Raw genomic sequence first — 17,199 nt, 5'->3', positions numbered from 1 at the left:
TGGGGAGCCTTCCTGAAGAGGCTACAGACAGCCTCCAAGTAATGGCTGCTATGACTCTACAAGGACATGTGATGAGACCACACGTCTCTGGACTCCATCTTAGGATGTCAGTATTTTTCCACCGGCTGGTCTGGGGCCCAAGCTTTGGGAACAAAGGGTTCCCACCATATGCAAAAGCTATATAAAGCAGTGAGTGACCTCTGGTGTTCTTCACTCCCCACCCAAAAAGACTCCTGGAAACACCTGAAGAACAAAGACTGAACTGGGGGAAGTTCTGGACCGAGGCCAAAGGGGATTTCTAGCCTGTGAATGAAACAGCTGCGGATTCCAAGCCTAAAGCGAGTGCAGCTTGCCCCTTAAGAATCTGCAGCCTGCTTGGATCATCTCTTAGGCTGGATATAAATAGCAGATGCTCACTCTATGTAGTATATTGAGCTTAGTTTGTGATTTTTGTTTATTTGCTAGGTTATCTGCTTTGATTTATCACTTAAAGTCTATTTTTTGTAGTTAATAAACTTGTTTTTGCTTTATCTAAACCAGTGAGCTGGAGTGAAGTTAAGTGTGTGGGAATCACAACTCAGGGGCAAAGACTGTTGCATATTCCTCTCCACATTGAGGGAGGGGACGAATTTTATGAGCTTACGCTGTGCAGTTGCCTGTGCAGCACAAGATGGCATAATTTTTGGTTTATACTCCAGAGGGGATGCATGCCTGAGGATCTGGGAGTTGCCTTAGCTGTATTCTTCCTATGCAGGGGCTAGTCAGAGAATCTGTGTGTGTTCCTAACTATATGCATGCTGGTGAAAGTGCAGGCTGGAGGGCTTTGCAGCTCGTCACAGCAGTAATGTGAGAGGGAGCCCAGGCTGGTGGGTCGGGGGATCAGTGATACCCCAGTTCCAGGTGAGACCCTGCGGGGGGGGGGGGAACCCATCAAAAGGTTCTTGTCCCAAGATGAGGCCCAGTATTAAAATTATTATATAGTTGGGAACCCTGATATGCACAGGTGCAATACTCCCACTATATGAGCTCTTATATTTACAAATAAGTTGCTAATACATTTAGCAGTCACACGCACTCTAACTCAGTAAGGTAGATAGAGATAATACAGAAAGTACATCTGAACATCCATACTCACCATCCCTTGCAGAACAACCTGAAATGTTAGCAGGGCCGGTGCAAGGATACTTTGCGCCCTAGGCAAAACTTCCACCTTGGGCCGTGCCCCCCCCTCCCCCCAGAGCATCGATTATAAGCTTTCAAAAATGAATACTGCATAATATGGCATTGTTCATTAGAATTAATACACGTTCGGCTTGAAAATTTATTAATTGCATTATTTAGTCTACATATTTAATGAAAATACATGAATAACCTGACAGGGTGTGGGGCTGGCTGGCTTCGGGCAGAGGGGTGCAGCAGGGGTTGGCTGGAGACAAGGGGGTGTGGGGCTGGCTGGAGGCAGGGCAGGGGGTGCAGCAGGGGCTGGCTGGAGATGGGGGTGCAGGGCTGGCGGCAGGCAGGGCAGGGGGTGCAGGGCTGGCTGCAGGCAGGGGGGTGCAGCAGGGGCTGGCTGGAGATGGGGGTGCGGGGCTGGCGGCAGGCAGGGCAGGGGATGCAGCAGGGCTGGCTGGAGACAGGGGGTGCAGCAGGGCTGGCTGGAGACAGGGGGTGCAGGGCTGGCTGTGGCCAGGTCGGGGGTGTGGGGCTAGCTGCGGGCAGGGCGGGGGTGCAGCAGGGGTTGGCTGGAGATGGGGTGCGGGACTGGCAGTGGGCAGAGGATGCAGCTGGGACTGGATGGAGATGGGGTGTGAGGCTGGTTGGGGGCAGGGCAGGGGGTGTGGGGCTGGCTGGGGGCAGGGTGGCGAGTACCAGGGCTGTCCCTAGATATTCTGGGGCCCTAAGCAGCCCCTCCACGGGGGGAGGGTTCTGGGGGGGAGGGGTGCCCCAGGCTTCTGTGTGGGGGGGCAGGCCTCTGGGGGGGTGGAGTGGCTTGGGGGGCAGGAGGAACTACCCCCCAGCACTCACCGGCGGCGCGGCTGGGGCCGGGTCTCTGCACTTCCCCACAGCGGTGAACGCAGGTCTGGCCCTGCTGCAGAGCTTAGGGGAGTGGGGCCAGGGCCGGGGCAGGGGCCCTGGGGAAGAGCCAGAGCAGCAGAGAGCAGCGGCCAGAGGAGGAATGACATCACTTCCCAGCCTGCCGGAGCTGATCAATGCAGCAGCGTCGGGTGAGCATCCCAGACATTTTGGGCACTGCTTTTTGGCACCCTCAAAACTTGGCACCCTAGTCGGCTGCCTAGTTTGCCTAATGGTTGCACCGGCCCTGAATGTTAGCCATTATCTTCCTCATCACCATCACCTTCCTCATCTTCACCAGTGGGCCATCATTCTGTTCTCTCACAAGGGCTACATCTCTCCCCGCCCCCGACACCCTGGGATACCACTTTTATAATATATTATGCTGAAATTATCATGCCTAATGCACATTCAGTAGCAGTTTCTCCCCTCTTTATTTGTATTTCCTCCCCTTACCAATGTCAAGATGTCCTTTTTTCTCTAGGTTATATATTTATGATTTCACCTCATTATCAAATATCTTGCGGTCAGATATTCTGTCCAAAACCTTCAAGAATCGAGTGTTAGTTCCTGTTTCTATGTTTGGCTGATCGCTTTATGGATGAAATTTCCATGTATGTTCTAATTCCAGTTCCCCAAAACTTATGGGTTACCTAAACTTATCTGTGACAAAGCTTCATGCTAACTGCTGAAGCCAATGTCTTACAGGATACAGGCCTGTAAGTTCCTTACATTACTGCTGAATATAATAAAGCAGAATATAATGCAAAACAGTGAATATAATAGAGGTAAATCCACTGGGCTACAAAGTGTCTCCTAAAACTGATGTAGTTGCAGTTAATAGCAGTTTGCAAGTTGCACTGCATTTTAGAGGAACAAAGATTTGTTTGGGAGATTATGCAATGAACCTTTAAATTTATTATGTTTTATTATCTCTAAGTGTATAAATATCAGTTTCTGCAGGAAAAAATACATTCTTTCATTTGACTTCTATAGGTCAAATAATCTTTAAAGTCCAGTCTGGGAATTACATTATGCCTATCCAGGGTACGACTATAATTCTCTCCTTTTGCTTTATGTATTTAATATCTAGCTGTTAAATGTCAATTACTTATCTGAACCTATATATCCTTTATACACTCTACAATCAATATAAGCACTGACTCTGAAGCTAAAGTAACCATTGGCACATGGCACAAGCCATGGCACATACTGTCAAAAGAAATTTCAGGTTTTAGCTGTCCATCAGATCTGATTCTGCTGATCTTTAAAACTCACAGGAACTTCATTTGGACTTGCATATATAATTTATTCAGAGTTCTAAAATAGTATTAGTCATAAGTTCATGTTTTACCAGCTGAAATTAGTCAGTTGTATACTGCAATGAGACATTCATACTCTTATAGATCCAATGTGATTTAGCCAACATATTCAAAAATGTGCCTTAATTTTGGGTGCCTCTAACTTTGGATGACCAGTTTGGCTTGGTTTAAAGTAGTACAATGTTCAGAAAGTGTTGAGCACCCAGCCTGGTAATTGTGCCCCATGTGTTTGTGTATTGTGATCCTGTCTTTAATTACAGGACCACATACATTTGTTCCACAGGTCCCCTGCCTCATTCATGTTCTGATCCCAAGCCCTTTGAAATAAACAGGAAAGACTTCCCTCTGTGCACAGGATAGGATATATAGGGAATCTTAATTCTGGCATTTCCTAACTTTTTAGTGCTTGACTTTGCAATCTTAATATAACTTTATTGTATTTTCTGGTACATAAGTATTAAGGCCCAATTATGCATTCCCCAATATTGCATATATGTCCCTGAAGTGGGGCTTTGATATAAAATTGTTAGGGTGTGTTACTAATTTTATAATTTAGCCATTTTAATCTCCAGATGTACGCTGCATTTTGGAAAGGTAAAGCTTAACTGGTATTGGCTACTGTTAGAATTATTAATATTTCAAATTATTAATATGGGAAACCACCAGACACTCATTTAATCATTATTTTTTTATTAAATCCAAAGGCCAAATAGTATTTAAATAATTGCTCTAAACATGCCTCTAAAGCTGAAATAATAAGCAATTTACTATATCCAAACAGTAAAAACATTTATAGGTACCAGGTATTTAGTGATGGTATTTACTTACAAACCGGGTAAACCTAGCGGGTGCTTAGACCCATACTGGCCGCCTGGAACATGATCAGGCAGATATTAGCAAGGAATCTTTAAGTGTTTGCTTTTTATACCCTTTAACAACCAAGCTTAGTCTTTGACAATTACTGTCTTCAGCTAAAAAGACAATTTGAGACAATTCACTCTTATTTCCAATCTTAATCCAGGCGAGATTCACAGCCTTCTTTCTTCCCAAAAGGCCTTTCCTCCTTTTCTCCTCCCTCAGAAGAAAAGTGGGAAGGTTTGTGCTTTGTTTCTTTTAAGACTGTTTGTTTTTCTTTGTCTTGTTAATGCAGCTCTTTATTTTATTAGTTACTTTTTGAACCATACATCCTTCCCACATCATAAGTAATGCTACATATTCTCAGGGCCTTCTTTTACTTGCTGATTGGCACCTTTTATTTACTAGCCACAAACCATAGAGCAAATACTGTATATTGTTAACTTAAGTTTGGTTAAGAAATCTTTAGTTATTCTAATAATTATCCCTATAGGTATCATATAGTACCTGAGATTTAAAGTACTACATTTATGAGGAATTCCAACCATTTCTCAGACCTTAGCTTTCGTGTGTGTGTGTGTGTGTGTGTATAATTTCTAAGAAATGAGACCATTTTAATTATAAAGGGCAGATATTCATTGTTTGATCTCTCTCCAGTAGAAGAAAGACAGACTTGTGTGTCTTTTTCCTGGGTGCCTTGATATCTCTTCATTAGTATATCTCAGCACTTGATTGAGGGGAAAGTGTGTTCACTATTTTTTTTCTTATGACAGCTGCATTTGTTTTTAGTTGTGCAAAGAGTTCTTGGTTTTGTGGCTATTATAGATTTTAAATGTTTTATATTAAATACACAATCCTAAAACAGTGGAGTAATTTAAATTTGTAGATTCCATCCCATGTTGCAAGTCATGTATTATAAACCTTACAGCATATGAAGTAGAATGAACCATCAACTCATCAACAGTGAAACATTAAAAGGGGAGAACAGAACTGAACTGTATGTATTAATGCTCAGCAACAGTTCATTAACTGATACTCAGGATACTTGGTGGCATAAAAATGGGCGGGGGGGAATACATTTTTTTCCAATAAATCACACTTAGTCATAGAAATGTATGGCGGGAAAGAACCTCAAAGAGATCATCTAGTCCAGATACCTACACCGACGTCCCTTGAGTATGGTCAGAATATCTTCAGATCAACAGAGGTGGCTTTCTCTTGCCCTATAGCTCATTTGAAGACAAGCCGACTACCAGCTAGACACAAATTGCTTTTTGTTTTTTTAAATCATTTTTTTCCATTAAGCTAAAAATCAAGATAAAAAAATGTGAGCATTTAGTCAGCTGTTGAGCTATCTGACTGGTGCATAGGTTTTGCTATTTCGGCATAAGTAAACAATGATTTCTGTTATAGGAGGCAAGTAGTATGTGTAAGCAGTGGTGAGTAGAGTGACATATTAATCAGCTGGGGAGTTAGCTTGAAGGGGACTAAAGAAAGAGAACTGGAACTGAAGTGAAAGAAATAAGATGACTCCTTGGGATGCATGGTATGATATCTTCTTTTAGTGAATAATGCTCTTGGACACCCTTTGTATTTTTAAAGAATCTCAAGGTAACTAAATGCTGTCACATATAGCATACATATTGTCACAAGTGTCCTTTTGAATGAGTTTGCTAGGACTTTCCCTAGCTGTATTCCAGGGCCTCTTTGAACTTTCCGATCAATCATAATCCAGCTTTGTGTCTGGCTGTGCCATTGGTTTCTCTAAGGAGCCTTATTACGGTCTAGAAGGGAGGACACTCCTCCATGCCTTCCCATGTTTAGAATAAACTTGAGAGGAGGAGGAGAGGGCTCTTCAGGATCCCCTTCAGCTGTAGCAGGGTCTTTCTCCCACCACATCCACTCATGCACTTGGGGGGCAGAGCTTCAGAGAAGTGGTTGGTGCTTATCCTGTGGAAATTGTATTGTGTGATAGCTGTATATTTGTACTTGTTAGTTGTTATGGTGACTAATCACTGCATCTTCTTTTGAGTTCAGGTTTCCAGTATGTTATGTTACAACTTTGAGGGCAGTTTATACTTTACAGAAGGGAAAATATTTGTATCTGTTTGGCTCAAGATGGTAAATAAGAAGGATTTAGTGTGGGGGTGAAACTGAGACTCACAAGCAAATACTATTTGGTATATTTAGCATGTCTCAGGATGGCCCCAATCTTCTCTCTGTGGGAGAAGTGTGGCTTATGGCCCAGGCCATGTGTGCAGGTGTGGGTGGGATGCATGGTACCTCCTGGCTTGGTGGTTATTTTGACCTTGGTTGGTCGGAGCAGTTGCTGATGCCCTTTGCGGAAAAGACTATATTCTCCTCTTCAAAATGTTTATGTTCTTATTGGTTATTTATTAAATAAAGTTGCAGCCTGTTATATCCTTGGGGCAGCCGGTGTAGGAAGCAATCACTTGAGGCCAGAGAGCAGGCAGCTAACCAAAACCTCCATTTTATTTACATATATACAGAGAGCTCCTCAGCCGGTTGCAACCGGTTGAGCTAACCCATAATAATCTAACTCAGTTGCCATAGCAACAAAACCATGACAACCAAATACACAACATATTACTCCCCCCCAATAAGAACATCCCCTAAATAAAACACACACTAGACTAGAGAAGGAGGGTAGACTGCCTCCATTCCCGGCTAAACCCTGGGGATTATTTTGCCCCATAACCATGGGTTCGCCCTAGCTAAAGATCCAGCCGATGAGGAGGCCTTCTGTCTCTAGGTGGATTACGGCGAACTACTGGTGTTATTGCACCCGAAAGCACTAGGGGCTCAGGGTCCGCAGCACGAACAGGTGAGGAGGTGGTATCAGCTCATGCTGAGCAAAGGGGTATCTCAGCCGCCGGCAGTAATGGAGGAGAACAGTCAGAAACAGGTGACTCGTGATTCGATCCCTCACCAGAAGAGGTGAAGTCAGACCCCTCAACTGCAGATGGGTCCCGAGGACTGGCATGACCTGGCAACAGCTGATCTACATGTCGCCGCCAGGTAAGATTCTCTGCAGTCCGGACTGTGTAGGAAACAGGTCCTGTTTGAGTGATGACTGTGGCCGGAACCCATTTAGCTCTGGAAGTATAATTCCGAGCCAAAACTGGCTGTCCCGGGCTAAAGGTTCGGTCTTTTGCTCTGGGTGCCCGTCTGATGACTTGATATTGCTGCTGATGTTGCACAATTTGTCGGGGTTCAGAAGGTTTCAGCAGATCAAAGCAAGTGCGCAGCTGTCGTCCCATCATTAGAAAGGCCGGAGATGCGTGGGTCGTAGCATGAGGTGTGTTTCTGTAGGAAAGTAAAAAGGTATCCAGACGCTTTTGAATGGAGTGTTGTCCCCTTGCTGATTTCAAAGCATTTTTCATTGTCTGCACAAATCTTTCAGCTAATCCGTTGGTGGACGGATGATATGGTGCTGACGTGATGTGGTGTATCCCATTTGCTTTCATAAAATTTTGAAACTCCTGAGAGACGAACTGCGGTCCGTTGTCGCTCACAAGTTGTTCTGGCAGACCAAAACGACTAAAGAGTCCTCGTAGTTTTTGGATAGTACTCTCTGCAGAAGTGGACTGTATTATAGAGACTTCTGGCCATTTAGAATGGGCATCTATTGCCACCAAGAACATGCTTCCTTCAAGGGGGCCAGCAAAGTCAACGTGAATACGTTGCCACGGGTTTTCAGGCCAGTCCCATGGGTGTAGGGGTGCCCACTGGGGTGCATTCCTCACACCCTGACATGACATACAAGCTTTTGCCTTCTCTTCAATAGCGCTGTCCAGTCCAGGCCACCAAAAATAGCTTCGTGCAATTACCTTCATGCGCACTATTCCACAGTGACCGGAATGTAGCTGTTCTAACATCTGTGATCTCAGTGGTGGTGCAATAATGACACGTCTCCCCCACAACAAACAACCAGATTGGACCGATAACTCCGTCCGCTTGGACATGTAGGGAACAAGGTCGGATGAGACCGGAGAGGTTTGTCGAGATGTTCCATGCATCACCAGGTCCATAACGTGGGACAATACTGGGTCAACGCGAGTTGCCTTCTTTATCTGAGTAGCAGTGATGGGTGTATTCTCTACCTGTTCAAAGTAGAAGATTTCCTTGTGGGCACTATCGTGGTGTTTGACCGGCAAAGGCAACCTTGAGAGGCCATCTGCATTGCCGTGTAGAGTGGATTTCCGATATTTGATTTCATATGTGTGTGCTGAAAGTAACAATGCCCAACGTTGCATACGACTAGCAGCTAATGGGGGAATGCCTGTGTAAGGTCCAAAAATTGATGTCAGAGGTCGATGGTCTGTGAGAAGAGTAAATTTTCGCCCAAACAGGTACTGATGAAACTTCCGAATTCCAAAAACAATTCCTAATGCCTCACGTTCGATTTGGGCGTAGTTAGTTTCTGCTTTGCTTAGAGTGCGTGAAGCAAAAGCAATAGGTCTCTCTTCTCCTGAAGGCATAATATGTGACACGACTGCTCCCACTCCATAAGGGGAGGCATCGCAGGCCAATTGCAGTGGTAAGGATGGATCAAAGTGCGTTAGAACTTCAGAATTTAGCAATGCATCCTTAGCTTTGTTAAACGCAACATCACAGGCTTCAGTCCACTTCCAGGCCTTGTTCTGCCCAAGGAGCTCATGAAGTGGTTTTAGCAGTGTGGCTAACTGTGAGATGAACTTTCCATAATAGTTCAGTAGTCCTAGAAACGAGCGCAGCTGGCTTACATTTCGAGGTGGGGGAGCCTCCACAATAGCTTTAACTTTTGCAGGGGCCTTATGAAGACCTGCAGAATCAATGATATGTCCCAAATATTCAACAGAGGGCTTGAAGAATTCACACTTGTCTTTGCGAACTCGTAGGCCATACTCTTCCAGTCTTTGTAGGGTAGCCTCTAAATTCTTTAAGTGATCCTCTTCATTTCTTCCAGTGACCAGGATATCATCCAGATAGCACTGAACTCCTGACAAGCCACACAAGATCTGGTCCATAGCCCTCTGGAACAGGGCGGGAGCAGATGTTATTCCGAAGGGTAGACGACAGTATCGATAAAGCCCCTTATGAGTCACAATAGTCAACAGCTCTTGGGACTTTTCATCAACGTGCATCTGTAAATATGCTTGACTCAGATCAATCTTACTGAACTTTTGTCCCCCAGCCAGGCCTGCGAAGAGGTCATCGATGCGGGGAAGCGGGTATTGCTCTGCACACAACACTGGGTTGACAGTGACTTTAAAATCACCGCAAATCCGGAGAGAGCCATCTTTCTTCACGATTGGAACGATAGGAGTGGCCCATTAGCTATGGGTAACTGGTATTAGGACTCCATTGGTGGCCAGGCGCTCCAGGTCTGCTTCAACTTTTGGCCTGATGGCATATGGCACAGTTCGGGCTTTCAGATATTTTGGTGGACTGCCAGGTTTAATGTTCAATGTCACAGTGATTCCCTTCATACTTCCCAAATCATCTCCAAAAACAGCAGCATGTTTCCTTAGTATAGGGGTTAGACTGGTTTCTTCTTTAGTCATCCGGTGCACTTCTGCCCAGTTCAGTTGAATCTTCCCAAGCCAAGACCTACCCATTAAGGCTGGGTAGTTACCTCTCACCACAAACAGTGGCAATTTAGCCACCTGTCCATTGAGCTCCACCTTAACATCAATAGTGCCCAGCATAGGCACAGCTTCTCCCGTATACGTCTTCAGAACAGTTTTTGTTGCCTTAAGCGGAAGATGCTGTAGCTTTTCTTTATACACAGTCTCGGAGATCAGTGAGACGGCTGCACCGGTGTCCAGTTCCATGCGTATACGTTTGCCATCCAATAACGGGGTTACCCAGTATTCATGTGAGCCCATTGCCAAAGACAAAACATGCAGTGGCACTTCCTCTTGCGATGAGGTGTCACCTTGATCATCCTGGGTCTGCTCTAGGGTATTCAGGGTTCCTCTTTTTGTCGGCCAGACCACAGGCCTCTTTTTCTTTTGTTTACAGGCACACTCAATGTGTCCCTTTTTGCCACAGTGTCGACACACCAGGTCCTTACACCAGCATTCTGATGCCTGGTGACCCGGCTTACCACAGCGGTAACATTCTTGACTCTGCACAGTTTTGTGGGTCGGTTCTTGTGACACTTTTTGCACCCTAGGGGATGCACCGATGTATTGTGCCTCCCTTGTAGCCAGTTCCATGGAGACAGCAATATCAACAGCCTTCTGTAAGGTAAGCTGAGCCTCTGTCAGTAGGCGCTTCCGTATAGCTTCACTGTACAGGCCACACACTAACCTGTCACGCAGGGCATCATGTAACATTTCTTTAAATTCACAGTGTTCTGCTAGCTTTTTTAAAATGGCTACAAATTGTACAACTGTTTCATCTTCCTTTTGGTCTCTTTTGTGGAACCTATATCTTTCAGCAATTACCAGTGGTTTTGGGGAGAAATGAGACCCCAGGATTTCCACAATGTCACTGTAAGATTTAGTCTCAGGCTTAACAGGGTGTAGTAAGCTGTGTAGCAGAGAGTAGGTTTTAGCCCCTACAACAGTTAAGAATATTGGCACCTTCTTCGCTTCTGTAATGTCATTTGCAATACCAAAAAGCTCAAAACGCTCAGTATACACATGCCACTGCTCTGTATTCTCATCAAAAGGCTCCAGGGGCCTGGTCAGAGTAGCCATGATTTTTAGTTTCACTTTCACAGTCAGTGCAACAAGCAGCTTTTTTTGTTTGTTTGTTCTTTACCTTACTTCTACTTCCTTCTGTTACTGGAGCAGCACCGGAGTCTCACCCTCGTCGCCAGTGTTATATCCTTGGGGCAGCCGGTGTAGGAAGCAATCACTTGAGGCCAGAGAGCAGGCAGCTAACCAAAACCTCCATTTTATTTACATATATACAGAGAGCTCCTCAGCCGGTTGCAACCGGTTGAGCTAACCCATAATAATCTAACTCAGTTGCCATAGCAACAAAACCATGACAACCAAATACACAACACAGCCTTTGTCTTTGTCTTTAAAGCCATTCCTATCATGTAAAATATTTTTTGGGGGCTCTCCTGGGCAATTTTTTGTTTTGTTTTCCAAGCAATTCTTAATGCTTATGAAATTGAGTTAAGAATACTATGGCCTAGAGCCAGGCACAGTGCAAATTTCTTTCTAGTGTTTTTCCAGATAAATACCCCTGTATACTCTGGAAGTGATGACAAAGGTATCCTTCACTGTGATGTGTTCTATATTGGAAAGGATAGGGCCATCACAATCTCCTACTCTGGCATAATGTAAATGAGGGGTGGGAATCTTGACCATTGCTGATATTAGCTATGAATGCAGTAGAACCTTGATGTTGTGAAACTTAATGAAGAAGGCAGGTAATACCCTCTCCCCATTTCCATCTCTACATTATAGAATCACCTGTGTCTCACTTGGATTGAGCATCAGATTGACACAACAAAAACGGAGAGATTACTCAGGCAGATATGATGAAAGAGACCTAAAGAATATCATCTACATAGTGAAGGCTGAACAAGCTACCTCAAAGCACTATATGGCAAAATTAGCAGCACTAGGAGAGGATTTCCTGAGTAAGTTCCTAACTACAACTTGCTTAAGGTCTGCTGACATCCTATTCTCCTTCAGTGAAGCATGAACCATTTCCACCAAAACTGGGTGAGTCTCCCCAAACATGAAAGATTTTGGTTTAAATTGTGAATCATAGTCTGATTTCCATTTTCTTCAGCACCTGAGTTAGTGGAATTGGCCATGATAAAGAGATGATGGTATATTTGGCCCAAATTGACTCAGTTTTGTCCGAGGTATGTACCAGTCTCATTGGAAAACACTCAACTTTGCATCTGAGTAGAGGTAGCCCAGACTCACTAAGCTATCAAATATGCAGATCAATTTAGTTCTTTATTGTTCCCACCATATGAGAAAACTATCATGGCTGTGTGGAGGGTGATCACTCGGTGCTTAAGGTTCTTGCAACAGATTTGCTTTATTCACACACACACACACACACACACACACACACACACACACACACACACACACACACACAATGCCTCTGAAAAGCTCAGCCCGTCAAGGCACAGTCCCCGATACTGCACATAACACATGATTTCAGAAAACTTTATGCTGTGATCACAATCAGCATGGTCATAACTTCTGCCACCAGAACTCTAGCTTCCTCCCTTCTTGCTTCACCTATCAGAGGTCATCTGAACATAAAGGTTTACGGTCAGATTAACACAGAAGGAAAAGATATTTAGAGGCTGCTATATTGAGATGAGGGCAAAAGATAATCATAGTGCAATGCAAGAGAAGATATATTACTTACTAGGCTAACAGAGTGGTCCCTGGTTTGTATGCATTATAATACAAAAATTACATAACCACATACTATTTTTTTCCCCACAAGACTCTTGCCTCATTTAATGGTGTGCATAGAGCGGGTGTTTGTAACGTTTTAACAATGCGATCAATGTACCTCAGAATCTGCACCTAGGAGTTAGTTTTTTTTGTTTGTTTTCAGAATGTATGTATACTATGAATATTTATTGTATCTACATCGTCAGAGCCCTTAAACAGTTTACTACAGTTCTAGAGATTATTGGGTCTAGTGCGGGGGTTGGCAACCTTTGGTACGCGGCTCACCAGGGTAAGAACCCTGGCAGGCTGGGACGGTTTGTTTACCTGCCGCGTCCACAGGTTTGGCCGATCGCAGCTCCCACTGTCCACAGTTCAAAGTCCCAGGCCAATGGGGATGTGCTGGCCACCGTTTTCCGGCCCCCCCCCATTGGCCTGGGACGGCGAACCATGGCCAGTGGGAGCCATGATAGGCTGAACCTGCGGACACGGCAGGTAAACAAACCAGCTTGGCCCACCAAGGGGCATACCCTAGCGAGCCATGTGCCAAAGGTTGCTGACCCCTGGTCTAGTGGCATTCCTCATTAAGTGTAGGGAATATTGCTGAAACCAGTAACATTTAAAAATTGGGTGAACTTTCTCAGTTACTCATTGTATGTATATGTATTAAATACACTTCAGCTTTTTCCAGTTTCAAATTAAAAAACTAATAGGGAAATTAACATATTCAAAGAATGAATTTAAAAAAGTTGAAAAATCCAGCAAAAATAAAATTACACTTCTCTTTTCATTTTAAAACTGTGATAATATCCTTGGCCATGCAGTGGCCCATTTGCACCACTCAGTTGGTGCTAAGGAGATATAAAGCCAATTCAACTGATTACCTAAGGATTAGGGGTATCCTCAGAGTTGTGATAGCTAGTTATATCCCATGCCACCTCCTTTACATTTCAATCCCAAATGTAGGGAACAAGTAAGGGTATCCCTTAGAATAATGCTCAACTGCTCACAATTTAGCGAAACACCCAGGATCAGAGGAATGCATAGATAGTGTAATGCCACCTTTGACCCCTACCACTTGTCCTGTCCCAAGTGCCACTCAGTCAGACCCCAAAATAGAGGCCACCATATGTTGTGAATTTTGTGTTTATAGATAACATAGATATAAAAGAACTAAATTCCACACACAGTGTAGCTGTTCCTATATTCTTCCTGAGCATCAGAAGCTTACAGTTTAAAGTAGAGAACTTTTCTGCCAGATCTTTCTACTAGGAATGTCCTTGTAGCTGTTTAGCTGGAGCCAGCTTTTTTTGAAGGAAATAGTCATTGCTTATTCCTTGGCATTATATAGATAGATAGCCAGTCAGACAACTGTTCAAAGCACAGGGATAAGCTACTCATCTGTGGTATTTAACAAGCTGAAGATATGGATGTCACACTTCCTACAGATTGCAAACAGACAATGAATTCAATGCTGTGTGCAACTTTGGTTGATCTCAGCTGTGCCTATTGATAAATGGAATATCCTCCAGTAGGCAAGGTAACAGATCACAGTTTGCTTCCTGAGCAGGCGGGTCTCTCAAACAAGCTCTCCTTGGGGAAAATAATTCAATTCATAAAACATTCTCTGCTTGTGAGAGGCCTAGGAAGGGAATAGAGGTGATACGGGTCAGAATTTAGGGGAAATGACAGAATGAGTGGTTTGGATAACACTTGTGGAACCTGGCTACAACCAGTCTCACTTCAATCAAATTGACATTAATTTTTAAAGAAAGGAAAATATTAAAATATTTCCTGTTCAGCAGAGAGTTTGAATTCTTGACCTGAATGGTAACAGCAGGATACCTATTGCCCTGCTGTAAAGGCATAGTGTAGCCTCGGTAAATTAATTTTGCTTAAATTAGGTGAAAATTACCTAACAGTTCTTGAGTAGTTTTTATTTACAGGCAAATGCCACTTTTTTTTCTGCCTCTTAGATTGGAAAAAGTGATGTGGGAATTTTGGAAAGAGAAGAATAAGTGAAAAGAAATCACAATAAGGAGCAAAAAGGTAAAGGACGAGGCGACTCCAGGGGGTGACAGACAATAAAATGTACCAAACCCTCCAGTGTTCCATACAATAACTTCAGAGTCTGGGAATGTTATTCAGGTCTTTTGAATGTTTTCTTTCTGTCCTTGCAGAACTTAGACTTCTTTGTCAAATATTTCACACTGACTACTAGTGCTGAAGATAAGCCCACATTTTCAGATCCATGAGTCATGTTTAGGGCCCTACCAAATTCACTAACCATTTTGGTCAATTTCACGGTCATAAGATTTTTTAAATAGTCAATTTCACTGTTTCAGATATTTAAATCTGAAATTTCATGCTGTTGTAACCCATTGGATCCTGACCCCAAAGGGGGTGATGTGGGGGTAGGGGAGTTGCAAGACTATTGTAGGGGTATTGTGGGGTTACCACCCTTACTTCTGCACTGTTGCTCTCTGGGGCGCTGCCTTCAGAGCTGGGCAGCCGGAGACCAGCAGCTGCTGGTCAGGTGCCAAGCTCTAAAACCAGTGCCACTGCTAGCAGCAGTGCAAAAGTGAGAGGTATGGGGGGAGGGGTTACCACATGACCAGGTTTTCCCGGCAGCCTCCTGCTCAGGTCAGGGGCTGACAACTGGGGCCACAGCCTCTCCATGTGGGTCGGGCTGACAGTGCAGATGTGAGGGTGGCTGCCTTCAGAGCTGGGCTCCAAACCAGCTGCTGTAGAGCTACCTGCAGCTGGGGAGGGTTCCTAGTGGTGGATCTCACCCGGCTCTGGGAATGGCCCTTGCAGGGGAAGAGGAAATCCCATTCCTTTCCAGCCTGGGGTGGGATTAGCAGCTGGAGTCCAGTACATGGAAGGAGCCTCAGGCTGGGGAGCCCCCAACTCTGCCCACCCTCTACAATAACCAGATTTCACAATCCATTACATGTTTTTCCACAACTGTGAATTTGATAGGGCCCTACTCATAATGGAGCCATGTTGAGTCCATGACATGCTCAACAGGGCTATTTGTTTAATGAACGTGCTGATGTGTGTACTCATGTCCCCTTTAGAGGCTGTCCTCAGTGAGGATAAGAGACTTACTATTACTAATTCCAAGAAACATCTGAGTACTGTAGAAAGTGGTGTTGGTGATTCAGTAGGTGGCACTCTTCTCTGAATCATTACTGAACCATTGCCCCAGACTTGTGCTAAGGAGCACTGTGACTTGGTGATGCCACCAGTTGAATGACACACAAAATGGAAAATATGCCACACATAGTCATTTAAGTTCTCATGGCTCTCTCCTAAGAGTATAGATGTTAGTTAACCTTTGGTAGCTTGGCCAAATTCAGTTAGGGATAACTGGTTACTGCATTTTGTCTCCCTAAATGCCCTGTGCAAGTTCAGCTGGATAAAGTGTGTTTTCACTTCCTCTAAATTGCTACCTTCTGTTTCTGTGAACAGCTGCTGAGTTACAGCTCATCCTAGTGGAGTCAGCATTTCAATGGTGACTGAAGTGATCCTTTTACAGAGTTATTTGTCTCAGAGCCCTCCATGTTGGGATCTTTTACAGCCTGCACAGAATGGGTAGGTCCAGCACTGTAGTACTGTCCGCCCTTCTCCACATCACCCAATAGAGCTCCGGAGACATTTATGAGGAGGAAACAGGTTAAGGTGGTTTAGGTCAATAAGCATCATCACCCCAACCCCTGGGAAATCTGCTCAGTAGTTGATACATTCTGAGGCTCTACTGAATTTTTAGTAGCATTTGTCCATGTTGTTTTACCCACTTTGGGGAAGGGGCTGCTTTAAGTTGTGTGTTTGTATCTAGCATAATGGCTTCTTGGTCTATAAGTGGGCCTCCTGGGCACTATGGTCAAACAAATAATGAATAGTACCCCTTACTCTCCACTCCTCTTATGGAGGATTTCAGGACATCTAGAGAGGCCTTATCAATAGAGCTGGCCGAAACTTCTGAACACTTTTTTTTTAAGTGTTTAAAAGGCGGGGGGCTTCCCTCCTCATCAGAAATTTTTCACGTCTTTTTTTTTTCTTTCTTCTTCTCTCCCTCTCTCTCTCTCCATGTTAAGGAGAAACCAAAAATTTAGACTGTGTTTAAGTTCATTGATTTCCCTCTGCCCCCTCTTCTCTTGGCTCCTTTTTTCAGTAGCAAAAGAAGAATGTGTGGAATCTGGGGGTAAGCATGTTGGGGGAGAACTGGATAAGCAAATATATTCAAAATCTAAAATGGTTGATAAAATTTATATAAGATTTTGAATGAATTAAAAAATCATTCATTTTTGAAACGTGTAGAATGGAGGAGATGGTATGATAGGATAACGGGCTTAGTCAATAGGTCAATTAAGTGCCACACTGGTAATTACTACAATGGGTCAATGATAGGATATTGTTAGCCTTTTTCCAGAGGGTATGGCTGGAGAGTCTTGCCCGCATGCTCGGGGTTCAGCTGACCGCCATATTTGGGGTCGGGAAGGAATTTTCCTCCAGGGTAGATTGGCAGTGGCCCTGGAGGTTTTTCGCCTTCC

At 44.2% G+C, this 17,199-nt stretch overlaps 1 long non-coding RNA gene across 3 annotated transcripts in view; it reads left to right on the top strand.

Moving 5' to 3' along the window:
* LOC123352421 overlaps nt 1–17,199 on the top strand; it is a 75,270-nt gene that overhangs the window by 37,803 nt on the left and 20,268 nt on the right. The window contains exons 1-4 of one of the 3 annotated variants that reach the window (XR_006574173.1): nt 11,430–11,486; nt 11,684–11,944; nt 14,620–14,692; nt 16,118–16,240. This is a non-coding gene — a long non-coding RNA (uncharacterized LOC123352421). Of the gene's footprint in view, nt 1–11,429; nt 11,487–11,683; nt 11,945–14,619; nt 14,693–16,117; nt 16,241–17,199 lie in introns of those variants that run through there. The other 2 variants (XR_006574175.1, XR_006574176.1) reach the window with 2 other exon arrangements.

The sequence above is a fragment of the Mauremys mutica genome, chromosome 1, assembly GCF_020497125.1.
Source record: "Mauremys mutica isolate MM-2020 ecotype Southern chromosome 1, ASM2049712v1, whole genome shotgun sequence".
In the NCBI taxonomy this organism is placed as follows: Eukaryota; Metazoa; Chordata; order Testudines; family Geoemydidae; genus Mauremys; species Mauremys mutica.
Note: the sequence above shows the minus strand (reverse complement) of the source record. Positions and strands in the feature narration are given on the sequence as shown.